At 41.0% G+C, this 27997-nt stretch overlaps 1 protein-coding gene across 2 annotated transcripts in view; it reads left to right on the forward strand.

The window, feature by feature from the left end:
* SPATA16 (spermatogenesis associated 16) overlaps positions 1–27997 on the forward strand; it is a 209127-nt gene that overhangs the window by 45460 nt on the left and 135670 nt on the right. The gene's annotated exons all lie outside the window — the stretch shown is intronic.

The raw sequence follows: 27997 nt of genomic DNA on the forward strand, positions 1-27997 counted from the left end.
AATTAATTCTGTATCAGCAGTTAAAAGTTGGATAGAATTTTTTAAAGTGTATTTCTATGCTTAAAATCAACAGATGAAAAGGTATGTCAGTCATATCCTTACTCATATCATCTTTTTTCTGGCAAAGCTTCTAATGTTGTTCCCTCTTGGCTAGTTTATTTTTCTTCTCCTTGACTAACTTACCTCGCTCCCTCTTGGTTAGCTTTCCTTTCAAACAGAGGAGATTGCTCCCATTTTCTCTTGGATATTTGTTAAAGCTTTGATGCTCCTTAGAGATAGTTGCATTTTAACCTGCTTTTTAAAAAAAAAATTATTCTTTTGCTTTTTATAGTGGTTTTGGTAATTTGTTGAATACTGCAGTTGCAACACCCTGTAGATTTAAGATTTAAGATTTAATTTATTTGTATGCTGCCCTTCTCCGGGAGGGACTCAGGGCGGCGAATAACTCAAAAGGGGAAAGGGGATACAAACACAATACACGTAATTAAAATACACAAGAGTCATACAGCCATACAAGTCGAGTGGGGAGGGGAACTCATCAACCCCAGGCCTGCCAGCATAGCCAGGCTTTGACGGCTTTCCGGAAGGCCTGGAGAGGGGTGAGGGTCCGAATCTCCGCGGGGAGTTCATTCCAAAGGGCCGGAGCTGCAACAGAGAAGGCCCTCCCCTGGGTGGTAGCCAGATGGCATTGGCTGGTAGACGGAACCCGGAGGAGGCCGACCCTGGGCGATCTAACGGGTCTGTGGGAGGTAATTGGCAGCAGGCGGTCTCTCAAGTGCCTAGGTCCAATACCATGAAGGGCTTTATAAGTTACGACTAGCACTTTGAAGCGTATCCGGAGACCGATCGGTAACCAGTGCAGCTCGCGGAGGATAGGTGTAACGTGGGTGTACCGAGGTGCACCCACAATCACTCGCGCGGCTGCATTCTGGACGAGTTGTAGTCTCCAAATGCTCTTTAAAGGCTACCCCATGTAGAGCGCATTGCAGTAGGTAGATATCAAGGACTGTCAGTATTCCATACTTGGAATACTGCATCCAGTTCTAATCACCACAATACAAAAAAAGATGTTGAGACTCTGGAAAGAGTGTATAGAAGAGCAACAAAAATGATTAGGGGGATGCAGGCTTAAACATACAAAGAACAGTTATAGGAATTGGGTATGTCCAGTCTAATGAAAAGAAAGGTAAGGGGGTACATGATAGCACTGTTCCAATATTTGAGGGCTCCTACAAACTCGAGATAATTTAGAATAGAATAGAGCTGGAAGGGATCTCAGAGGTCTTCTAGTCCAGCCCCCTGCTCAAGCAGGAGAACTGATTCTGTTTCCTAGAAGTGACTGTCTATTTCTAAAGCACCAAAAGACAAAGCAAGAAACAATGGCTGGAAACTAACCAAGGAGAGAAGCAACCTAGAACTAAGGAGAAACTTCCTAATGGTGAGAGCAATTAACCAATGACATTTCCTAATGGTGAGAGCAATTAACCAATCAGAAGTTGTGTGTGCTCCAGAACTGAAAGAGATTGAACAAACATTTGTCTGCAATGATATAAAGTTTCCTGCTCAAGCAAGGGGTTGGATTAGAAGACCTCTGAGATCCCTTCCAATTCTATTATTCGAAGTTTGCAGGATGTGTAGAATAAAAGAGTAAAAAAAGTTACAATGGTAGCTGTAACAGTAGGATCGGAGTTCCCTGTATGCTATGTATATAGAGAATCACAAAATTTAGCAGACAATCATTAGAAACAGATAAATGCTGCTCATGTGGCTGGTGAACCCAGAAAAGAATAAAATGAATTCTTCCATGCATTCCAATGAAAGCAAAATGGGTTGTTCTCCTCCCTCCAGGGCTGTACCGTAAGACAAGTAGGAGCATCAGATGAAGACCACTAGCATTTATCTTTCCCCAATAAAATTGGGGAAATGTACACTATTGAATGCTACATTCAAATGGTGGTGGTTATGTTTGAAAAGACAGCTAACCCCAAGGACATCCTCATTTGAAAATCATGGCGATTTACTTGGCCATCAAGTGAAAACAAGGTGATTTTTTAAAATGGTTCTTAGCCAGATTATTAGCCAGAATATGATTCTAACGGTTGGGTTGGCAATATATAAATCATGTAACAATGTTGTACCTGTTTCTTTAATTCATACTGTAAAATGTGATTGGTTGCTGTTTTCCTCAATCGGCCATAAGAGGGAGCCAGAATGACTGTTAGCTCTCTGTTTTGTTAGATGCTGGGCTGATCTGATCTGAGTGCCGTGAGCTATTGTAAGTTTTGCAACTGTTAGCAAATTTTGAGTACTGAACTGATTATATGATACCGGACTATGTTATTTGGATTAACCCTTAACTGAAAGACATTGATGACTGACTTTATTAGTGTATGACTTGGACTGTTTGATGGACTCTGATACCTCTATTTCCACGAAAGTAAAAGCCTATTTAAACTGCAGTCTCTCTGTATGCTGGTTTGTGTGTTCTCCAACACAACTCTCACAACGCTTGGCTGAACGTACTCGCTCTCCCAATGGGGAACTTACCTAACACCTACACAATATTAGGAGATAATGTACAGAAAGATGTTTTGTGTTAGAAGATATTACAAATGTTAGGAAATTGATTTTTTTTAAAAATCCACTGCGTTAGAAACTGGACAGACTGGAATACTGTGCTATCATTGTAAAACACAATGTGACTAACATCTTTAGTGATATAAACAAAATTCCTCTGAACAAAATCAGAGGAATTCTTGAGCGGCTGCCTAGAAGACGAATTGCCGAATTAACTCTGTCATTGAGGAGTCTTGGGTGCTCTCTGAGCTTGGTTGTTTTCTTGCATACATTACTCAAACTAGGTTATATCATCAGTGCTAGTGATGATGTTACTTAGCTTGCGTAAGGAAATGTCTGCAAGACAGCAGCTAAGCTCAGAGAACACCAGGACCCCGAGTTTCAACCCTGAGTTACAAATATTCTCCTTTATTGATAACTACCTGGCTACCCATGCTTCGCGACAAAACTATGTGATTGGGTTATGCAGGAGAAATTCAGTTCACCATCTGTTGGCTCAGTGGTGGTCAGTGATTGAAACACATAAGGGAATATCGCTCTGGTTGCCTTGAGTCCAGAAGCAGTTTCATAGGTGGGAGGCAGATACATTTTGGTGAGGTACCGACATTTAGTACTGTAAGGAGCCCCAGACCACTCCTGAGTGAAGGAGTGGAATGTCTGCCAGTTTGAACTGAGGTAACGGAATGTGAGCAACTGGCAGTTGGAACAGAGTTCTTTTCAGGAGGGGAGGGGGAGTAGAATGTCTAACTCCTTAACATCAGAGTGCATTAATATAAGGCAACTGGCAGTTGGAACAGAGTTCTTTTCAGATGGGGAGGGAGAGTAGAACTCTTTAGCATCAGACCATGTTAATTACTGTATAAGAAATACTAATGATCTGATAGTCATTGCGGAAAATCCTTTCTTAGCAAGCACCTAAAGCTAAGAGGAACATATGTGCCAAATTTCAAGTTTGTAGGCCTTACAGTTCTGGAGATTTCATGATGAGTGAGTGGCATTTGCCATATATACACACACACACACACACACACACACACACACACACACACATATATTTGTGTTTTATTTGTGCTGATAAATAAATAAAGGGAGACTAGTATAGATCTATTTCAAGCTATTTAGCTCTCATCAGCTAGCCATACCCTTACTGGGATTCGAACCTGTGCTGTATTGCATCTTAGGCAAACGTCTTAGCCCTTATGCCACAGGTCTCCTCCTTATCAGCTGAAGCCAGGGAAGAAGGTATATATTTAGAGTCACAACCCCTGGTAAGCCCCAATCATGGGAGAAAGCTAATTGCTTCCATCATCTGTCAATCGGCTCGTCACAAGAGTCCATCATGACAGAAACCCAATATTTTTTACTATATTTTTTAATATTGGGTTTCTGTCGTGATGGACTCTTGTGACGAGCCAATTGACAGATGATGGAAGCAATTAGCTTTCTCCCATGATTGGGGCTTACCAGGGGTTGTGACTCTAAACATACATACATACATACATACATACATACATACATACATATATTTGTGTTTTTTTTTTATTTGTGCTGATAAATAAATAAAGGGAGACTAGTATAGATCTATTTCAAGCTATTTAGCTCTCATCAGCTAGCCATACCCTTACTGGGATTTGAACCTACTACATACATATATATATACATATACATATACACACACACACACACACACACACACACACACACACACACACACACACACACACACACATATATATATATATATATATATATATATATATATATATATATATATATTTGCTTACCTATTGTGTTGAGCAATTCAGCTTCTGGAAACAACAGTAGAAGCTTGGACCTTTCTTTAAAGAAAACCATGGATTTAGAACTAGGTTCTTCATGTATCAGAATGGTAAATGACACAGATACCAATAATAATGTTAGGATGATATGTTTATTAGAACCATCCAATCTTCAAGTTCTGGTATTCTTTACTGGGTAGCAGTTAAACAAAGAAGGGTGGAAAGAAGAACATTTGGTCCATATTTAAGCCATACATTTGCATTAAGTATAACCTTAAAGTAGAATGGTATGATGCTTTTCATTTAAAAATAAAGCTTTCTCCAAAAGCTCTTTGGAATAAAGACAGAAAGATTATTTGATCTCCCTTTTCCAAATATAAAAACAGCTGCTGCCTCCTGATCTGTTTGCAGCTTTAGTTGAAGCACACAAATTTCCTTGAGACATGGAAAGGCTATCTCGGATAGTCAATATGGCTCCATCTCAGAAGTGATATTCAGTCAGTTCTCTCTGGTTTGGACGAAACAGTAGTGGTGGCTGCAGGAGGCTCCGCTCACCTGCCCCGACGTAATGCACAACCTTCTGCGCATGCGCGCGTGCTCCCATTTGCAAACCAGTAAGGAAGGTAATTGAATTTCACCACTGCTCCATTTCCTTTTTATGAAAATTGGATAATAAAGATTGTAGCAGTTCATCATTGGAGGACAAATTTCGATATAACCTGAATTTGAAAGTTTTGGAGGAAACATTATTTACAAGCTAGTCCTTTCTTCTTCCTTGTCATAAATACCTAAAATATCCAGATATGCTTTTCTCAAAAGGAACTGGACTTTCTTTGTGTTTTCTTTGAAGATGTTTCGTGGTCTTCATGGTCTTCAGAACTGAAGAAGCTTCTTGGAGGAGGAGAAAAAACCTCTTCAAGGAAAAAAACAAAGAAAGCCCAGTTGCCTTTACAAAAGCACCTTTGGGACAGCCATCAGCTGGATGACTGAGAATCTCCATAGACTAAAATAGTATTCATCTTTGTAAATATGCTTAGAAAAGAGCAGACTTCACTGCCAACTTCACTCCCTCTCAGAAACTCACTTTTCCATAACTCACAATGTCATATCCCTAATAATTACCTGCCTTACATGATTTGGCACTGGGTCCTGGAGAAAACATCTCTGAAAATGATCTTACAATCCTAGTAAATATATACAGGAAGAAGCCTTTTTTAAAAATTAGGAGTGACAGACCTTGGGTCTGTATATATTGGGTCTCTACCTCTATTATTATTATTTTATCGCAACAACAGAATTGTATCACAGCAGCCAGTTGTTTCGCCGGATTTGGCATTGATTACTAGTCGGGCCCCACCCAGGGGCCTAGGACGTCATAACATATTTTTGTAATATGCATGCAGATCCAAGCAGTGCGGCTTTTTGCATTTGACTGATGGTGATTTTAAATGTAATTCCAGTGAAAACAGTTAAAAATTGACAAAATCGCCATCCAAAATACCAAGAAAGCAACAGGGTTGGGAAAATAGAACATTTTTATGAAGTTTGCATATATGGAATATTCCTATAACCACCCCTAGCTGCCCCAGCAGCTAGTGTGGAACTACAGAACAATAAAATTATCTGCTACAATGTCCTACCTGTCAATGAATATTTCAGCTTCAACCACAACAACACACAAGCACACAACAGATACAAACTTATGGCAAACCGCTCCAAAATTGATTGCAGAAAATACGACTTCAGCAACAGAGTGGTCAATGCCTGGAATGCTCTACCTGACTCAGTGGTTTCTTCCCCAAACCCCAACAACTTTAACCTTAGACTGTCTACTGTTGACCTCACCCCATTCCTAAGAGGTCTTTAAGGGGTATGCATAAGCCCACCAGCGTGCCTACCGTTCCTGTCCTAATATTTTCTTGTATTCATATTCATTTCATGTATTCATAGTCATTTTATATACATACATACATACATACATACATACATACATACATACATACATATATTTGGGCATACCAGGGGTTGTGACTTTAAATATATACCTTTCACCCTGGCCTGGCTGTTAAAGAGTCGAGCCCTGTAGCTCAATGGTTAACACATCTGCCTAAGAGGCAATAGAGCACAGGTTCGATTCCCAGCAAGGGTATGGCTATCTGATGAGAGCTAAATAGCTTGAAATAGATCTATACTAGTCTCCCTTTATTTATTTATCAGCATAAATATAACATACATATATATATATATATATATATATATATATATATATATATATATATATATATATATATATATATATATATATATATATATATATATATATATATATATATATATATATATATATATATATAGTCACAACCCTTGGTAAGCCCCAATTATGGGAGGAAGCTAACTGCTTCCATCATCTGTCAATCGGCTCATCACAAGAGTCCATCACGACAGAAACCCAATATTTTTACTGTTGCCTTTGTTATATTTGTGTTTTTTTTAATTTGTGCTGATAAATAAATAAAGGGAGACTAGAATAGATCTATTTCAAGCTATTTAGCTCTCATCAGCTAGCCATACCCTTACTGGGATTACTAGTCTCCCTTTATTTATTTATCAGCACAAATTTAAAACACACACACACACACACACACACACACACATACACACACATATCTAATTATCTAATTCATGCTTATGAAAATAAATAAATAAAAATAAATAAAATTTATAATTCCAGGAGAGAATGTTTATAGAGATTTCCAGTCATTTAGGTTTCTCAAAGATGCTTTTTCAAAAGGCAACTGGACTTTGTTTCTCTTTGAAGACGTTTCGCTTCTCATCCAAGAAGCTTCTTCAGTCAGAACTGAAGTTAATATTCTCCAGGAGAGAATGTTAACTTAAATGAAGCATTTTTCATCAGCATGCATTCTTCTCATGCCTACTTTTGACCTTACATTGCCTTTGAGAAATTTAATTCCTTCTCGTGTCATATTTATGGGAACATCTGATTCTTGTTAATGAAAAGGAGAAGGGAAGCATTTGTAATATGAACGGATAGTTGGGCCACTGAAGATTTCATAGCCCATTTTAAGCTGACTGAAGCAAAAATCGTCACCTTAATTGTGATGTGTCAAAATGGTCTCCAGCTCTTGCTTGGTTGACTGGGCTGGAGACAAAATTAAAACTTAGGATCTAGGGGAAATAATCTATTGATGTTCTCTATTTAATGTGAAGAATAAAAATGATAAGATCTTCATCAATCGCAAGGAACTTTTAACAAGTCAAGACATATTGGCTAGATATCCAAAATTATGCATGCATTATGTTAACATTGATAATTAGCAATTCATCCATATAAGATCCTACTATTTTCAGCATTTCCACGTTAAATAGCCAAATAGCCAATAGCCAAGAGATTGAGGACATTCCCTTTTGATTCCTAATTTCAAATCTGACACTAAATAAAGTAATGAATTTGTCACTGAACAACATTGTTCAGTGACAAATTCATTACTTTATTTAGTATCAGATCTGTAAGTGGGTATCGCACACCACCCAGAGTCTACTGTAAATGGACAAATCATGCATTGCAAAGATTGCTTGGAGATGGGAGATACTTCTAATGTAATCTACAGGATCCCCTGCATGTTTTGCCTATGTGAATATGTAGGACAGATGGGGAGGAAGCTAACCATCATATTGCAAGAACACAAGCGATCAATCAGGCGAGGAAACCCAAACTCACTGTGTAGCCTCACATTGCAATGAACAAGAACATACGTTCAATTTCAAAGCTACTAAAATTGTTGGCTGAGCAGATACAAAAATAGCCAGGGAAATGATTAAAGCCTGGGCATCTCATCAGTCGACAGGAGTGTTGATTTACTACTAACTTGTGAACTAGTTACTGGCAATCAGCATCCCAATCAACAACTAAAAAGGCACACACAACCAGGCCAGAGGTGGGTTGCTAATTTTTTTACTACCAGTTTGTGCACACTCCTGCGTGTGTTTCTGACGTAAGGACCAGTCACAAGTCACTTTTTTTAGTGATGTTGCTAAACGTGGTCATAAGTCAAAGACTACCTGTATTTAATGTATTTATTTATTAAGCTTATCTACCACTATAACTGAAAGTGGTGTCAGTGACTACATTGTGAGGTTCAGAGAAGTTTAGTCCTTTATTTACTTACTCCTAATGGACAGAATCTTGCCAAATTAAAGCTATAAAAGCTTCTAACTATTGGATGTATTGGACTGGTGCTCTCTGAGCTTGGATGTTTTCTTGCAGACATTTCATTACCCAAACTAGGAAAGATCATCTGTGCCAGTGAAGATGAGCTAGTGACACTAGCACTGATGATGTTACCTAGTTTGGGTAATGAAATATCTGCAAGAAAACAACCAAGTTCAGAGAGCACAAATAACCCTTCATTTCAACCCTGAGCTACAAATATTCTTCTTTATTGGTTTCATACCTTTTTCTGTGGATAAGTCCACCTTCCATCTGCAGCTCGATCTGTTTTCAGTCCAACAAATAGATAGCACACATCAATGCATGTCACTTACAGTAAATCTTCCATGGAAAAAAGAAGAGTCATAAATCAAGGAAAGAAACACCAGAAATTGTATCTTCTGTAAACCAATTATAACAAGCATCCAAGAATGTAAATCAGTATGCAATAAATTCTGCAAAGGATATTTTCCTCTGCCCATGGATTTTCCTTCCTGAAGAGAGCAGGAAAATGCTAATTTTAATAAACAGGATTGTGTTTCATACACAAAGGTATTATTAGAAAGATTTATACCGATAAACGTCACAATCTACCATGAAAAGCATGTATCTAGGCTAGTCCTCCTCTCTGATTTGGGATGGCAGTGGGGTTATTGATCACTTTTACACTAAACCCTGTTTGCCCAGAGGGAAGTTATGACAAGAGGCAACATCAGAGACTCAACTAATGGATAGATTCTTCGTTAGAGAGAGAGCACCCATACTTTAGGCCAGTGTTGGCAAACCTTTTTGGCACTGAGTGCCAAAACGGGAGCATGCATAGAAGAGCAGCCAGCCAGTGCGCATGCATGCACCAGGAAGATGGTCTTTTGGCTTCCAGCATGCACATGCGCACCAGCCACCTGGTCTTCCAGTTTCTAGCATGCACGCGCATGCAAAGACCAGCTGTCTGGTTCACATGTGCATGTCAGAAACTGGAGGAGCAACAGGATGCTGCTCTTCTGGTTTCTGGTACTCCCACATGTGTGAAGACCAATTGCCCAGCATGCCAGGACCTGGAAAAGCAACACGCAATGACTCGCATGCCCGGAGAGATGGCTCTATGTGCCACATCCAGCACCCGTGCCATAGGTTCACCAACAGGGTGTTAGGCCCAGGATCAAATTAATCTCTACTTTGATGTCCATAAAAACTTTACCGAGGAAATAAATAGAAAATTAACTCCACAAATGGCAAAAGAAATAAGACTACAGGCCTTCTGGAAGGACACAGGTTGATATATGAAAATCGATAATAAAATAATAATAATAATATTAATAATAATAATAATAATAATAACTCCGCCGTTGCCGGTCCCAAGCCCGGATGAGAAAGGGGGAAGGTTGGGATCAGGTTGGCATCTGGTCCCGTAAAAAAACCCCCCGCCAACCCATACAATATGGTGAAAAAAACGAATAAGAATTCCATACCGCATCGGTCGTCGCGTGGGTTAACAAGGGCCGCGGCGGATGTTGGGGTCCCTGGACATCCGTCGACAAGTGGGCTACAAGTGGACCAGCCAACAAAACGACAAAAATATAGTGCAGATGAAAACCGTGCCATAATGGCCTGTTACTACAACTCAGAGCCAGAAAAAAGAGGATATTTAAAGCGAATGTATGAATTATGGAAACAACAATATCCAGATTCAAATGTTAGTGAACAACGACTAGCAGATCAAAGGCGATTTATTATACGGAATAAAGTGTTTAGTGAAGTTGAACATGAGAAAATTCAGGCAAATTGCAAAACCCAAAAAACAATATCACAAGCGGAAATAACTGAGATTCAAGACACAACTAAAGACACTATAGTAGAACTCCCAGAAGAAGCTCTCAGGGAGGAAATAACATCACCACCACTAGAACCAGTTATCACTGAACCAACTGATGAACTAACTCAAAAACAAAAAGAATTGAAGGATAAGATCATGGAGCATTTTCTGCTTAATGAGGAAAGGCAACGTTTACCATCACTAAAAACTGTGCCTAAGAAAATTTTGGCCCCTATCATGAAAATGGTTAATGCAGTGTTTTCAACAATTGAACCGGGATCCATCTTGGAAACAAACCAGTTAATGTACAGCGCAGCTGTAATAGTCACTAATGAACTAGACATTAAAATTAAAGTACCTAGTCACACAACAGAAAAAGCATCAAAGCCAAAGTGGAAAATCCGTCTAGAACAAAAAATCAAAAAATTAAGGGCAGATGCTAGTAACTTAAAGAACATGCATGAGCAACGGCTTAAAAACAACAAAATCATAGATCGGCTAATCAGAAGATATAGATTGGATACAAGAAACATCAATGAAGCTGTAGAGATTGTAAAACAGCAGATAACAGCAACAGCTAGAAAAATTGAAAGATATGAGGCACGAATCATCCAATATAAACAAAATCAGCAATTTCGATCAGACCAACGGCGTTTTTATCAAAGTCTTAATGTGAATGGTGACACCAAAAGTGAAAAACCAGAAAAGCAGGCCACAGTTGAATTCTGGAAAGAATTGTGGGAAAATGCAAAGGACTACAACAAGGAAGCAAAGTGGATACATGACTTTGAGAAAAGCATTGGCAACAAACAAATGCAAGTATTAGAAATAACAACTGAGATGATCAAAAATCGAGTTAAAAAGGTAAAGAATTGGACATCACCTGGAAAGGACCAATTACATGGTTTCTGGCTCAAATATCTGACCAGTTTACATGCAATATTGGCGAGGCAACTGAATGAAATTTTACAAAAGGGCCAAATTGATGAATGGTTGACAACTGGAAAAACATACTTGATTCAGAAAGATCCAACTAAAGGAACAACACCTGAAAACTATAGACCAATAACATGCTTACCAACAACCTTCAAATTACTCACAGGCATTATTGCAGATAACATGATGGATTATTTGGAAACAAACAACATCTTGCCAGTAGAGCAAAAAGGCAACAAAAGAAGGAGCAGGGGCACAAAAGATCAGCTTCTAATTGATAAAATGATATTAGAAAATTGTAAGAACAGAAAAACGAACTTGAATATGGTCTGGATTGATTACAAAAAGGCATTTGACTCACTGCCACATAGTTGGATCATAAAATGCTTAGAAACAACTGGCATTAGCAAAAATATTACATCCTTTACTGAAAAGGCGATGAAACAATGGAGAACTGAGTTGGCAATAGGGAATGAGAGCTACGGAATGGTTAATATCAAGCGAGGAATTTTCCAGGGTGATTCACTTTCACCTCTTCTCTTCATCATCGCAATGATCCCACTATCAGTAATCTTAAAAAAAATGAAATTAGGCTACCAAACAGCCAAAAAAGCTGAAAAAATTTCGCATTTACTATATATGGATGATTTGAAACTCTATGGAAAGTCAGAAATAGAAATCCAATCATTGACAAATACAGTCCGAGTATTCAGCACCGATATTTCAATGCAGTTTGGCATGGAAAAATGCGCCACTGTATCCATAAAAAGGGGCAAAATCACTGCATTTGAGGGAATTGAAATGCCCAATGGCCAACTAATTAAATGCAAAGAAAATGAAGCCTACAAATACTTAGGCATTCTGCAGTTGGATAACATCAAGCATGGAGAAGTAAAAACTATTGTCAGGCGAGAGTACACCAACAGAGTTAGGAAAATTTTGAAATCTAAATTGAATGGTGGAAATACAATCAAGGCCATAAATACCTGGGCAATACCAGTTATAAGATACACAGCTGGCATAGTTAACTGGACACAAGCTGATTTGGACCTTTTGGACCGAAAAACCAGGAAACTAATGACAATGCACTACAGTTTACATCCACGTGGTGATACTGATAGACTATATCTGCCCCGAAAATCAGGTGGCAGAGGATTATTACAAGTGAAGCAAACAGTTGAAGAAGAAAAACATGCACTGGCTGATTATTTAAAAGAAAGTCAAGAACATCTATTAATCGAAGTAAAGAACAAAAATCTACTGAAGGCCCAACAGACGAAACAAGAATACAGAAAAGATGTGATAAAATCAAGAATGGAGAGTTGGCAGAACAAAGCACTGCATGGTCAATTTCTGGAAAAAATAAAAGATAAAGTGGACAGTGAACAAACTTGGTTATGGTTAAAAACAGGTACATTACAGAAAGAAACAGAGTCACTAATCCTGGCTGCGCAAGAACAAGCTATCCGCACAAATGCCATTAAGGCCAAAATTGAAAAATCCTCTGATGATGCCAAATGCAGACTTTGCAAAGAAGCTGATGAAACTGTTGATCACATACTCAGCTGCTGTAAAAAAATCGCGCAGACTGATTATAAATTGCGGCACAATTCAGTAGCACAAATGATCCATTGGAATTTGTGCAAAAATTATAATATTAAAACAGCAACAAACTGGTGGGAACATCAGCCTGAAAAAGTCACCGAAAATCAGATGGTCAAGATCTTGTGGGATTTCCGTATACAAACCGACAAAATACTGGCGCATAATACACCAGACATCACACTGGTTGAGAAAAATAAGGTCACAATCATAGACATCGCAATACCAGGTGATAGCAGGGTCGCCGAGAAGGAACTTGAAAAAATCGCAAGATACCGGGACTTAAAAATCGAAATTCAACGACTATGGCACAAACCAGCAGTGATAATTCCAGTGGTAATTGGCACACTGGGTGCTATTCCAAAAGCACTGGAATTACATTTAAAACAGTTAAAAATTGACAAAATCACCATCAGTCAAATGCAAAAAGCCGCACTGCTTGGATCTGCACGCATATTACGAAAATATGTTACGACGTCCTAGGCCCCTGGGTGGGGCCCGACTAGTAACCAATGCCAAATCCGGCGAAACAACTGGCCGCTGTGATACAATTGTATAATAATAATAATAGTAGTTAAGTTTGATGATTAGTTAGTAGGAATTTAATAACTCCTTAGATTGCTTGCTTAAATAAATAGTTGATAATGGTAACAAGGTATATTTCTATGTTGGCTGGAGGTGAGGAAGCTGGATATAAGTAATAAATGATTTTGTTACAAACATTAATGATAATAATATCAATGATGAAATGATAAGACTTATAGTTAATGACATATACATGTACTGGCTTAATATAAGGAATTTGGATAGAAATTGCAAATAATGATTTGGGGGGGAAAAGTTTAGAAATTTAAATAATTAATTTTTATTTTGAATATGTTATAAAGGTATAATGTTATTGGATATATGAAAGTAGATAACAAAAAATTTAACTGTTTTATAATTAGTAAGTAGTAATTCAGTAATTTATAGATGGTTATGTTAAAAAATAATTGACAAGGGCAATACATATATGTTGGTTTGATGAGAAGAAAATAGATATAACAGTAAAGGATTTTTTGTTAACCAGTATTAATTATAACAAATAACAATGGAATGATAAGGATAAGGGATACAGTTAATGATACATACATGTACTATCATAACAAAAGGAACGTGGACACACATTGTAAACAGTGATTTGAGGGGAGAAAAGGGCTTAGATATTTTGTCAACTAATTTTTATTTAGAATGTGTTATAAAGGTTTAAGGCTATTGGATGACTTTGTAATAATTAATGAAATGCCATTAGGTGGTTGTGTTTTTTAACTATGGATTATTCTAGGCAAAAGGACATTAAAACAATTTCAGTTAAATGAGAACTATGATATGTTGAAAGTAAGACTCATTAAGAACTTTGATATTCGATATGAATGTAAGTAATGATTCTGGAAGAGATGCACGAAAGCTAATTGTAACCAATTGACACACTTTCTACAAGATGTAATGTAAGATGATCATTTTTGTGTGTTGTTTGTTTAGTAAAAAAAATTGTTTATAAAAAAAAATCTCTACTTTACTGCACAACGAGACAAACTTTCTGTCTTCAAAATTCTGTCACTTATGCAGTGAGGCTGATTGCCTTCTAAAATTCATTGCCTGCAGAGCTAATAAATCCAGTGATGTCAACCAGATCCAAAACAACAGATTCCATGGTGATTCAAAATGTTCTAAATTAAAACTCCCTGACCATGATCCAAACTGAGTTCAATGCATTTATTCCATTAAACTCACATGTGAGTTGAGCAAAGGCCTCTTATTTGTTTGTTGGTTGGTTTGTTTAAATTTGGGCACCGCCCATCTCCAAGTAACTCTGGGCAGCTTACAATATAATACCACAAGCAAAAACAATATGGGACCTGGGCAGAGGTGAAATTCAAAATTTGCCCCTACCAATTCTGTGGGTGTGGCTTGGTGGGTGTGGCTTTGTGGGTGTGGCTTTGTGGGTGTGGCTTGGTGAATGTGGCTTGGTGGGGCATCATGTGACTGAGTGGGCGGGCCAGCGAGGAAGCACTGCAGAGCCAGGTCCTTCATACCTGCATCCAGCCTGCCGGAATTCGCTGTGCCAGGCTAGGATTCAGGAATGATTCCTGTGGACACTCCAGTCCCCACTGCTGAGGAGGAGAAAAACTCTGGGCGAGGTAGCTAGGTGAGAAGGAAGACTCACCAGGCAGAGGTCAGCGGGGCCACGTTGTCGAGGAAAGCAAAGGAACCAGGGAGCCACAGCAGCTATGCCTTGAGTGTGATTCTACGCAGGCAAGGCGTGAAAAGGAGGAAGTGGGAGGGGAGTGGCCAGTCAGTGGTGCGATTTACTGATTCTCCAAATTGTGCATAATCGCTGCCTCTGGCTCTATAGAACCTGTCCAAACCTGCTGAATTTCACCCCTGTATCTGGATATAATATAGAAAGAAACCCCCCAAAATAACCAGCACACTCAACAAGGGCCCCCACCTATGTCAACCCAAGACCTGGAAGAATAACTAAGTCTTTAAGCCTTTACAGAATGACAACAGAGGGAGAGCCACATGCAGTTAAGAAAGTTCTCATTTCAAAGTGCAGGCAAGGCAAGAGTGAAGGTTACATCATTGCATTCTGGATCAGTTGAAGCTTCCAAGAGGTTTTCATGTATGGTGCATTGCTGCAGCTGAGCCTTGAGTCAGAATGGGAATGACTATCTGAAAGCCCCCAAGAGACATATATACTTTCCCCCCACTTCTGTTCAGTATGTGGCAGCAACAAAAATAAAAAGGCCAATGGAATCCTAGGATGCATTAATGGAGGGATAGAATCAAGATCACATAAAATTCTAGTACAAAGAATTTTTACAAAGCCTTAGTAAGAGTACATTTGGAATAGTGCATCCACCTATGGTCACCACAGTATAAAAAAGATGTGGAGACTCTGGAAAGAGGGCATAGAAGAGCAACAAAGATGATTAGAGGACTGGAGGCTAAAACATATGAAGAACGGTTGCAGGAACTGGGTATGTCTAGTTCAGAAGTATCAAACTCAAGGCCTGGGGCCTGGATCTGGCCTCAGGAGCCCGTTTTTACTGCAGAGTGCTTAGGGGCCCACAGGTGCCCCCGACACAAATGACATTGAGCTGGCCACACCCACCCTGGCTCCCTGAGGTCAAACACAACCCTGATATCGAGTTTGACATCCCTGATCTAGTCTAATGAAAAGAAGGACTAGGGGAGACATGATAGCAGTGTTCCAATATTTGAGGGCTCCTACAAAGATGAGGGAAGGTCAACCTATTTTCCAAATCACAAAAAGGCAGGACAAGAAACAATGGATAGAAACTAATCAAGGAGAGAAGCAACCTAGAACTAAGGCGACATTTCCTAAGAGTGAGAGCAATCAACCAATGGAACAGCTTTCCTTCAGAAGTTGTGGATGCTCCATCACTGGAGACAACCATTTATCTGAAATGCTATAGGGTCTCCTGCTTGAGCAGATAGTAGGACTAGAAGACCTCCAAGGTCCCTTCCTACATCGTATTCTACACTTTATGTCTGATTCTACATACATACATACATACATACATACATACATACATACATACATACATACATACCAGGGGTGGGTTCCTGCCAGTTCTAACCTCTTCTATAGAAGAGGTTCCAGAAATCTACAGTGCTGTTTAGAACTGGTTCCAGCTTCCTCCCCCCACCCATCCGGACATCATCAAGATGAAGAGCGAGAGGAGGAATTCTGGGAGTTGAAGTCCACAAGTCTTAAAACTGTCAAGTTTGAACACCCTTGTGTCAAGGGTTAGGGGTGCAAGGGTCTTATAACTTGACAGCTTTAAGACTTGCTGCTTCAAATGCCAGAGTTTCTGAGCCAACATTTTGGTTGCTAAGCAAGAGCGTTGTTAAGTGAGTTTCACCACATTTTACAAGTTGGCCACACCCACCCAGTCACATGACTGCCAAGCCACTCCCACCAAGTCACATGGCTGGCAAGCCACTCCCACCCGGTCACATTGCCAGAAAGCCACTCCCACAAAGCAGGCCACACCTACAGAAGAGGTTCTTAAAAAATTTGAAACCCACCACTGATACATACATACATACATACATACATACATACATACATACATACATACATACATACATACATATATAATATATATGTATATCTAAGCTTAATACATCTTCTTCAAAAGCTGTTTGGCTACAGGGCTGATCAAATGATTTACTGATAGAGGATAGTGTTTAGCTTCAGAGAAAATAAAAAATAATTGAAAATCTATTTCATATGGTAGAGCTATTCAAGAGAGACAAGAAGAAAACATTCTGGAAAGACAGGCCAAATAATTGCATTTGGAGTTTGATTTGCATAGTTCTCTTAACTCAGATGTATGGGTGTGCATAAAGTAATAACAAATATGTGATACAGAGAAAAATGAATTATGGCTGTCACTGGAAGCTTGTAATGTTATTTATTAGCATTTCGTTCCACAAGAGTACCAAAACATCGCTCTTCGTTATTTTTGTTGCTGTTTGTGGGGTTTTTAGAATGTTGGTAGGAGATGTTTTAACATGTATAATATTCATCTATCACCTTTCAGTTACACGTTTTCCATGTGATGGTGGGTGCTACATAAAACTAGACCATGTTTGCTACCTTCTGAAAAACTTTGGGCGAACAAAAATATTAAAAGCTGCTGTGCATTGAGTCAGACTGTGAGTCCTCCTCATAGGGTTGATGGAGACACAACAAATCTCCAGGATTTCAAGCAGTTTTCTTCAGAATCTGAAAAATGGGAACGGCCTATTAAGCAAAGAGAAAAAAAAACTTCATTTAAACAACATACCCCTAGGGTTGACTGCAGCTGTACCACAGCTGGTTTTATGGCAAGAAAGTCCAGTTGTCTCCCGAAAAAGCACCTTTGGGAAAACCATGACCTGGATGACTGAGGATCTCTACAGACTTTACAAGTTTAGTGTTCACCAATGACAATTGCAAAAAGGGTCATAAGTCACACGACTGATCCTTCTGCAACCATCACAACTTAAAACCATGATGCGCAGGTTTCATTACGGTCATAAATCAAGGACTACTTGTAATGTGCATTTATTGTATCTTTGACTGGACTTACAAATTCAACCATGTTGGTACCAAGTTGAGAACAGCCATGTATCAAAGGCATAGGTTATTTTATTTTTATTATTTGTCAAGCATTTTTTTTTAAGGTTTAAGGTTTTATTGGGATTTATATGCCGCCCTTTTCCCTGAGGGGACTCAGGGCGGCTTACAACCACAGGGGAGGGGAGGTGCAAGGTCAAAACAAAACAATTGGTGAACAAAAGAAAAATAATAAAACACAACTTTCATTCAGCAATCAAACACTCGGGCGGGTAATTGGAAACCTATTCCCAGGCCTGCTGGGAGAGCCAGATCTTGAGGGCTGCGCGGAAGGTCTGGATCGTGGTGAGGGTGCGGATCTCCATGGGGAGCTCGTTCCATAGGGCCGGGGCAGCAGCAGAGAAGGCTCTCCTCCGTGTAGTCGCCAGTCGGCATTGACTGGCTGATGGAATTCGGAGGAGGCCTAGTCTGTGCGATCTAATTGGTCGATTTAGGGAGGTAATCGGCAGAAGGCGGTCTCTCAAGTACCCAGATCCACTACCATGGAGTGCTTTAAAGGTGGTCATTAGTATCCTGAAGCGCACCCGGAGACCAACAGGTAGCCAGTGCAGCTCGCGGAGGACAGGTGTAACGTGGGCGAACCGAGGTGCGCCCACTATCACTCGCGCGGCCGCATTCTGGACTAGCTGTAGTCGCCGGATGCACTTCAGGGGCAACCCCATGTAGAGCCCATTGCAGTATTCCAGTCTGGAGATCACCAGGGCTCGAGTGACTGTTGTGAGGGCCCCCCGATCTAGGTAGGGCCGCAACTGGCGGACCAGGCGAACCTGGGCAAATGCCCCCCTGGTCACAGCTGACAGCTGGTGGTCAAAAGTCAGCTGTGGATCCAGGAGGACTCCTAAGTTGCGGACCCTATCTGAGGGGTATAAAATTTGACCCCCCAGCCTAAGCGTTGGTGTATTAGCCAAATTATTGGGGGGGAAACACAACAGCCACTCGGTTTTATCCGGGTTGAGCACCAGTTTGTTAGCACTCATCCAGTTCTTAACGGCCTCCAGACCCTGGTTCATCACGTCCACCGCTTCATTGAGTTGGCACGGGGCGGACAGATACAATTGCGTATCGTCCGCATATTGGTGGTATTTTATCCCGTGCCTCCGAATGATCTCGCCCAGCGGTTTCCTGTATATGTTAAATAGTAGGGGGGATAAGACCGAACCCTGGGGTACCCCACATGTTAGGGGCCTCAGGGACAATCTCTGCCCCCCGACTAACACCGACTGCGACCTGTCCGAGAGGTAGGAGGAGAACCACCGCAGAACAGTGCCTCCCACTCCCACCTCCCGCAGTCGTCGCAGAAGGATACCATGGTCGATGGTATCGAAAGCCGCTGAGAGGTCAAGGAGAACCAGGATGGACGCATAGCCTCCATCTCTGGCCCTCCAGAGATCATCGGTCAATGCGACCAAAGCGGTTTCTGTGCTGTAACCAGGTCTGAAGCCGGACTGGAAGGGGTCAAGATAGCTAGCTTCCTCCAAGGCCCGTCGAAGCTGAAAGGCCACCACCTTCTCAACAACCTTCCCGATAAAGGGAAGGTTGGAGACAGGACGAAAGTTGTTTAAGATGGCTGGATCTAACGATGGTTTCTTTAGGAGGGGTCTCACCACCGCCGTTTTGAGTACGGCGGGGAAGTACCCCTCCCGAAGAGAGGCGGTGACAACCGCCTGGATCCAGCCATGTGTCACCTCCCTGCTGTTAGCCACCAGCCAGGAGGGACACGGGTCCAGAATACAAGTGGAGGCACTTACAGCTCGGATGGCCTTGTCCACATCCCCAGAAGCATGTATAAGATAACAGATATAAGTATAAACATGGTTATGAATACATGAAATGGATGCGAATAAATGGGGACATTAGGACAGGGATGGTAGGCACTTTGATGCACTTATGATACCCCTTACAGACCTCTTAGGAATGGGGTGAGGTCAACAGTAGAGAGTCTCCTTGTTGTAGACCATTGTGGGGGTTTGGGGAAGAAACCACAGAGTGCATTCCAGTCACTGACCACTCTGTTGCTAAAGTCATATTTTCTGCAATTGAGTTTGGAGCAGTTTACGTTAAGTTTTTTATTGATTGTGTGCTCATGTATTGTTGTGGTTGAAGCTGAAGTAATAATTGACAGGTAGGACATTGTAGCAGATAATTTTATGTACTACACTTAGGTCAGACTGAAGACCTCATGTTAACCTCACATTCTTATATTGAGCCTTTAGCCATGTGGCATGTATGATTATGGAATCAAAATTGTACAAGCAATGTAACAGAGGAAAAGTGAATAAGAGTTAAGGACACATTCAGACAATCCATATCTGAATAATTTTAAGAAGATAGGGAGCAGTCTTATATGATGTCAGATTGTTGATCCCTGTAATCTTCTGGTGTCAGAAAAGTATTTCCAGAAACTGTAGATACTAAGGTTTCATTGGGATCTTCTACCTGTTGATTAAATCCTTTACAAAATAAACAAACAGAACTAAACCATTTAGAAAAATTGTTCTCTTGCGAAATTAACATTGGGTCAACATTTCTCAATTCTACGCTGTACCATCTGGTTTCATTATAGAGAGAAATGTTTCAGTACATGGCATAGGTCCTTTTTAAATTTTAATGTACTGTCAGCAAATAACCACAGTTTTTGTGAGCGTTCAAAATACTTTGGACTGATGCTATCCCCCAGATGCATTTAGAGAAAGGAAAACATTTAACTATAGGCTAGTGGAGGGATTTAGGGATTAAAAAAAAAACATTGTTTAGCCAGCATTTCTTAAATTCTCATCAATGGGGTCTACTCTAACTTTAGAGTTAATCTCCTGTCCCAAAGGTTTTATACCCTATTTAAAATTGTTATGTTTCAAAGAATCCTTTCCCAGTTTTCCCTCTCAGAGTGGAGCAATGATTTGGAGAGAAAGATCAACTCTTCAGTTTTTTCTTAGATTCACATGCTACCAACGTAATCACTTGCTAAAATGGGGACGGGGGAATATACATCAATTGACATATAAGCCACAAGTCCCCAATCCCCAGGCCAAAACCCAGGACCAGGCTGTGGCTCAACAGAAAGCAGGCCACGCAAGCAGGGGATGAGCGTGCAAAACTCCACTTGCCAAGTGGCAGGCACGCATAATGTAAACATCAATCTACTGAAATCATTTTGACCACGTCTCTAGCTTGTGTAATCTTTCATGCAACTGTCCTAGTTTTAGGCACTTAACAGTTTTTTGCAACATGTACTTGTTCTAAAACATTCACATCCTGGACGTTTCCCACATAATCAGATGGACTTTCCATCTGATATTGGTAACGCCTAGCATTTTCATAAGTTTTCTTTACATCACCTTTGCTTTGATATTGCTTTGAATTCTCCTGCCACTACTTTTCTATTTTATACAACGTTGAGTGTTATTTCCAATCTGGATTAACCAAGCACCACATTTTTATGAAGAATGAGAACAGAAGTAAGAAGGCCCAATCGCTAGCACCTGTTCTGTCCTAGGATTCCCCAACCCAAGAAGCAGACTCCTTGTCCCAACAAAACCCCTTTTTATTAAGTTACTGTGAATTGCTCTCATTCACATCCAGCAAAGTCTTTCAAGGGTGAATTTACAGTCACAGACCTTATCTGGCTTGGAGAGCTGCCAGGCCGATATCTTCAAAATGCAATGCTGTACCAGGGTTTGGAGGCCGTTAGGAACTGGATGAGTGCTAACAAACTGGTACTCAACCCGGATAAGACCGAGTGGCTGTTGTGTTTCCCCCCCAATAATTTGGCTAATATACCAACGCTTAGGCTGGGGGGTCAAATTTTATACCCCTCAGATAGGGTCCGCAACTTAGGAGTCCTCCTGGACCCACAGCTGACTTTCGATCACCAGCTGTCAGCTGTGACCAGGGGGGCATTTGCCCAGGTTCGCCTGGTCCGCCAGTTGCGGCCCTACCTAGACCGGGGGGCTCTCACAACAGTCACTCGAGCCCTTGTGATCTCTAGACTGGAATACTGCAATGGGCTCTACATGGGGTTGCCCCTGAAGTGCATCCGGCGACTGCAGCTAGTCCAAAATGCAGCCGCGCGAGTGATAGTGGGCGCACCGCGGTTCGCCCACGTTACACCTGTCCTCCGCGAGCTGCATTGGCTGCCTGTTGGTCTCCGGGTGCGCTTCAGGATACTGATGACCATCTTTAAAGCACTCCATGGTAGCGGGTCTGGGTACTTGAGAGACCGCCTTCTGCCGATTACCTCCCTAAATCGACCAATTAGATCGCACAGACTGGGCCTCCTCCGAATTCCATCTGCCAGTCAATGTCGACTGGCGACCACACGGAGGAGAGCCTTTTCTGTTGCCGCCCCGACCCTGTGGAACGAGCTCCCCATGGAGATCCGTACCCTCACCACTATCCAGACCTTCCGCGCAGCCCTCAAGATCTGGCTCTCCCAGCAGGCCTGGGGATAGGTTTCCAATTACCCGCCCGAGTGTTTGATCGCTGAATGAAAGTTGTGTTTTATTATTTTTTCTTTGTGCACATATTGTTTTGTTTTTGACCTTGCACCCCCCTCCCCTGTGGTTGTAAGCCGCCCTGAGTCCCCTCAGGGAAAAGGGCGGCATATAAATCCCAATAAAACCTTAAAAACCTTAAACCTGTACTTGGCAAGAAGTCTCTGGGAGTCACAAACCAATTAAGCAAACTAATTGTCTCTTGCAAACTCCACTCCCCTTTCACTCCTCTTTATTCCCTATGGGAGGGGCCATTCACCATCCACCTGTGCCTTTACGAGTCAGCTCTCTGTTCCCTTCTCCTGGCAGCTCTGTGCATGTGCACATCAGGAACAGGCTCCAGCTGTTCTTCTGCCCCACTGATGTCTGACTGCGAAGGCAGCTGATAACTGTCAGACAGCCCTGGCCCCATCTCTGCCTCCAACGCAGAGCCCTCATCAGAGCCTTTCCCAGACTCCAGGACTGGCCCATGTTCCTCCCCAACCTGCTCACTGTCTTTGTTTGTGGGCCACAACAGCACCAAGGCATTTTAGTCTGAAATTTGTTAAGTTGAAGACTTTCATCTACTGGAGATGTAATATAATATAATATGGATTCCCATGCCTTCAGATTCTGGATCTAATACTCCACTTGTTAGTAACATGATCAAACAATTTTATCCCTCTGAGTTTCTTCCATTTTTTTTGCTCAGGACTCATTGACGTTTGTTAACCAGTTTAAACCGAAGTCTGTTTTGCAAATAATTATCTTAAGATACTGCTTTCTATAAAAGGGCAAAATAATATTTGGAAGAATATCTTAATATTCTCAATTTATCATAGACAGAGCCAATCTAGTTAGTCCAATCTTTCTCATAATAAAAATTATTGAAATTTGAAATTGAAATTTAATGAATTTATATGCCGCCCAATCCCGAAGGATTCCGGGCGGTTTACAGAATACAATTCTAAAAAAATAAAAATTAAAAATAGAGAAGAATAAACAGATTTAAAAGAAACACGTCATGCACTCAATATAGGTGGGGCTGGACCTCATTCATGAGGTCAACAGCCCCAGGCCTGCCAGAATAGCCAGGTTTTAGTGGCCTTTCCGAAGGCCGAGAGAGTGGGAAGGGTCCAGATCTCTGTGGGTAGATCGTTCCATAGGGTTGGAGCAGCTACAGAGAAGGCCCTCCCCCGAGGAGTCGCCAGCCGGCATTGACTGGTCGACGGCACTCGGAGAAGGCCCATCCTGTGAGATCTTATCAGCCGTTGGGAGGTATGTGGCAGGAGACGGTCTCGCAGATATCCGGGTCCTAGGCCATGTAGGGCTTTAAAGGTAATAACCAGCACCTTGAAGCGCGTTCGGAGTCTGATAGGGAGCCAGTGCAGCTCGCAGAGGATAGGTGTAACATGGGTGTATCTTGATATACCCGATATCGCTCACGCGGCTGCATTCTGGACCAGTTGTAGTCTCCGAACACTTTTCAGGGGCAGTCCCATGTAGAGCGCGTTACAGTAATCAAGTTTTGAGGTGACGAGGGCCCTCAAAGTAACCATTGAGTAACCATTTGAAGTGCCTCCCGGTCCAGGTATAGAGCCGCAACTGGTGCACCAGGCGAACCTGGGCAAAAGCCCCACCCTGGTCACAGCTGACAGATGATGCTTTAGTGTCAGATGCGAGTCCAGGAGGACACCCAAGTTGCGGACCCTCTCTGAGGGGTGTAAAATTTCACTCCGCAGGCTTAAAGATGGAATATCTGGACTGTCCTTGGGGGGCAACATCCATAGCCACTCGGTCTTGTCAGGATTGAGCGACAGAGCCAATCTAGTTAGTCCAATCTTTCTCATAATAAAAATTATGAGGGGGAAAAGAGGCAGATAAACCTTTGTAGGCATGGAAGGTCCATGGAATTTCCTGCATTAAGTAAAAGATGAAATGGATTAAATCCTCACATTAAGTATAGGGTTTAAATTATTCCACAATGAAAAGTCAGCTAGGTTTGCATTTGAACCTTACTTAACACTGTGTGTGTATGTCTCTGTGTGCATATAGCATCCCTTTGTCAGTGTTGACTCTTGATGATTGCCTGGTCTGGACAAATCACTGAGCTGGAAGGATTTCAGTGTCGGATACATTTGCAAAAATATTTGTTTTGCTTTTAAGAAGACTGACCCTGTCTAACATAAACCAGCCTCTTGCATTTGTTTTTCCAGAACAAACCCATGAAAATTAACTTGCAATATGAAGGAAGGCAAATTAAGCTTTGTACTTCGCACACTAAAGCTCTTTCACTCTTGTTTGTCCTCTGCATTAAAGCTGCTCCTTCCCCCACCCCTCCGCATATCTTGTAAACAAAATTGTAGGCTATTGGTTTTCACGGGGGCCTCTTGAGGCAATGCTGTCAGGGCTTAAACGTGGTCTGGGCAGACCTTGAACAATCATCTGGATAAGCCTTAAAACTCTCAAATGAACAAAAGTAGCTTACAGATCTGAGCTCTAAAGTGTCAGGTCTAACATATTCTTCCAGGAAACAAAAGGAAAAAGGGGTTAAGAGCTGTAGAAGAGCTCCTCTCGAGGTAATAAAAGAATAATTTTGAAATGGAAACAAAAAAACCTCCTAGAAGCTAATTTGTTGACATTATCTATCATTGGGTTATGCGTCCCTGTGTGTTTACCTCTATCAGAACACAACAGGCTTTGACAGTGGAAAATGTGTGGCTAAGCTATTGCTTACCAAAAATCTGGTAGGAGGGAAATCAATATAGCTATTATCAACTGTTGACAACAGCTTGAAAAAGCAATAATCACCTTTAAAATCTTTTGCGAGAGGCCCAGCGATCAGCCAGTTCGTTAACCTGTCTCTAAGTAAGTTTATTGTAAAAATGATACACATACCCCCCCTCCACACACACACACATACACACACACACACACACACACACACACACACACACACACACACTCTTTGGACTTGGTGAGTCTGTGGTAGCTAATGTTTGGTTTTTAACAAAGTGTTTCTTTCTTACTGGGAGAGTACTGTGACCCAGGGCAAATAAGAATAGAATAGAATAGAATGGAATGGAATGGAATGGAATGGAATGGAATGGAATGGAATGGAATAGAATAGAATAGAATAGAATAGAATAGAATAGAATAGAATAGAACAGAACAGAACAGAACAGAACAGAACAGAACAGAATTCTTTATTGGCCAAGTGTGATCGGACACAGAAGGAATTTGCCTTGGTGCAAATGCTCTCAGTACATAAAAAGACAAGATACATTCATCAAGAATCATAAGATGCAACACTTCATGATAGTCATGGGGTACAAATAAGCAATCAGGAAACAATAGCAATATAGATTATAAGGATACAAGCAACAAAGTTACAGTCATGCTGCAGAATTGTCTGGGATTTCAAGGAAAGAGGGGGAATGTAGTTGTCATTACCTATGTATGTTTGCTTATTGGAATATTGTATCAAATTCAGAATTGTTGGAAAATCTTCATGTACAGGTACCCCTTGACTTATGCCCACAGTTGAGACCAGAATTTCTGTTGCTAAGCAAGACAGTTTGTTAAGTGAGTGGCACCTCATTTTGTCACAGCAACCTTTTGCCATGGTTAAGTGTATCACTGTGGTTGTTAAGGGAAACACTCAAGCAAATCCACACACACCCCTTTGAGGGGTTTTTGGGGGGCGGGGGGGAAAGCTGGCTGGGAAGGTCAGAAATTGGGACTTGTCTGAATGGGTAGGAACCTACCTCTGGTGTGGCCTTACTAAATGGTTCCAGGATCCTGCAAATGTCATAAAGACATGTCGGTTGTCAAAAACCCAAATGTTGATCATGCGATCATGCAGCGATGTGAATTTTGTTCGTGTGACCTTGCCATGTGAAAAATGGCCACAAGACACTTTTTCAATGTCATTGTAACTTTGAATCATCACTAAACAAATGCTTGTAAGTGGCGGTCTACTTGTAGAGCCAACATTCATGTAGTCCTTGGCCTATGACCATAATGGAAAGCAATCAATAAATCAGAATAGACCTGGAGACCTTATATCATTTCAGATAGATGACTGTACAGTTTTTTCTTCTTTAAAAACCTCCAGTGATGAAGCACCTAGAACTTCCGCAAACTACAAACAAAGCAACAAAGATGATTAGGGGACTGGAGACTAAAACATATGGGGACGGTTGCAGGATCTGGATATGTCTAGTCTAATGAAAGGAAGGACTAGGGGAGACATGATAGCAGTGTTCCAATATCTCAGGGGTTGCCACAAAGAAGAGGGAGTCAAACTATTCTCCAAGGCACCTGAGAGTAGAACAAGAAGCAATGGGTGGAAACTAATCAAGGAGAGAAGCAACTAAGAAATGAGGAGAAATTTCCTGTCACTTAGAACAATTAATCAGTGGAACAGCTTCCCTCCAGAAGTTGTGAATGCCCCAACACTGGAAATCTTTAAGAAGATGTTGGATAGCCATCTGTCTAAAATGGTAGAAGGGTTTCCTGCCTAGGCAAGGGGTTGGACTAGAAGACCGCCAAGGTCCCTTCCAACTCTGCTATATTGTATATCCGTGACCCGTCAAAACCGCGGTCCACAAAAGCGCGCTCGACGAAAGCGCGCATTTGACGTCATCACAGCGCGACGAAAAAAAATAAAAATTGAAATAAAAATAAAATTAAAGCAAGCCGATTCACATAAAGGTAAGGGTTAGGTTTGGGGGGGGTTAGGGTAAGGTTTTCACTTTATTTTTACATTTATCGATCACAGCGCAATGTTTTCATCGCGCTGTGATGACATCACGTACACGCTTTCGTCGAGCGCGATTTTGTTGTCCGCGGTTTTGTGGTGGAACCTGTATATCAATATCCATATCCATACATATGTACATATACTGTACATACACAGACACAGATACACACCCATACATATAAATACACATACATATCTCTATCTCTATTATACATACACACTCTGTCCGTCTATCCATCCATCCATCCATCCATCCATCCATCTATCTATCTAAATCACTGTCCATCTTGAATACATAATAGGAGGAGGAAATTTGAGATTGTTCTGCTATTGTATTGTATTGTATTGTATTGTATTGTATTGTATTGTATTGTATTGTATTGTATTGTATTGTATTGTATTGTATTGTATTGTATTGTATTGTATTGTATTGTTCCCCTGGTTAAATGTTCTCACTGTTAGGAAGTTTCTCCTTAATTCCAGGTTGATTCTCTCCCTGATTAGTTTCCATCCATTGTTTCTTGTCCTACATTGTTTTGTACTGTGGTGACCAAAACCGGATACAGTGTTCCAGGTGTGGCCTTACTAAAGCTTTATAAAGCGGTACTAACATTTTACGTGATTTTGATTCTACA

Source organism: Thamnophis sirtalis, unplaced genomic scaffold (genome assembly GCF_051295495.1).
Source record: "Thamnophis sirtalis isolate CommonGarterSnake01/CBP01778 unplaced genomic scaffold, rThaSir2_p1.2 scaffold_11, whole genome shotgun sequence".
Lineage (NCBI taxonomy): Eukaryota > Metazoa > Chordata > Lepidosauria > Squamata > Natricidae > Thamnophis > Thamnophis sirtalis.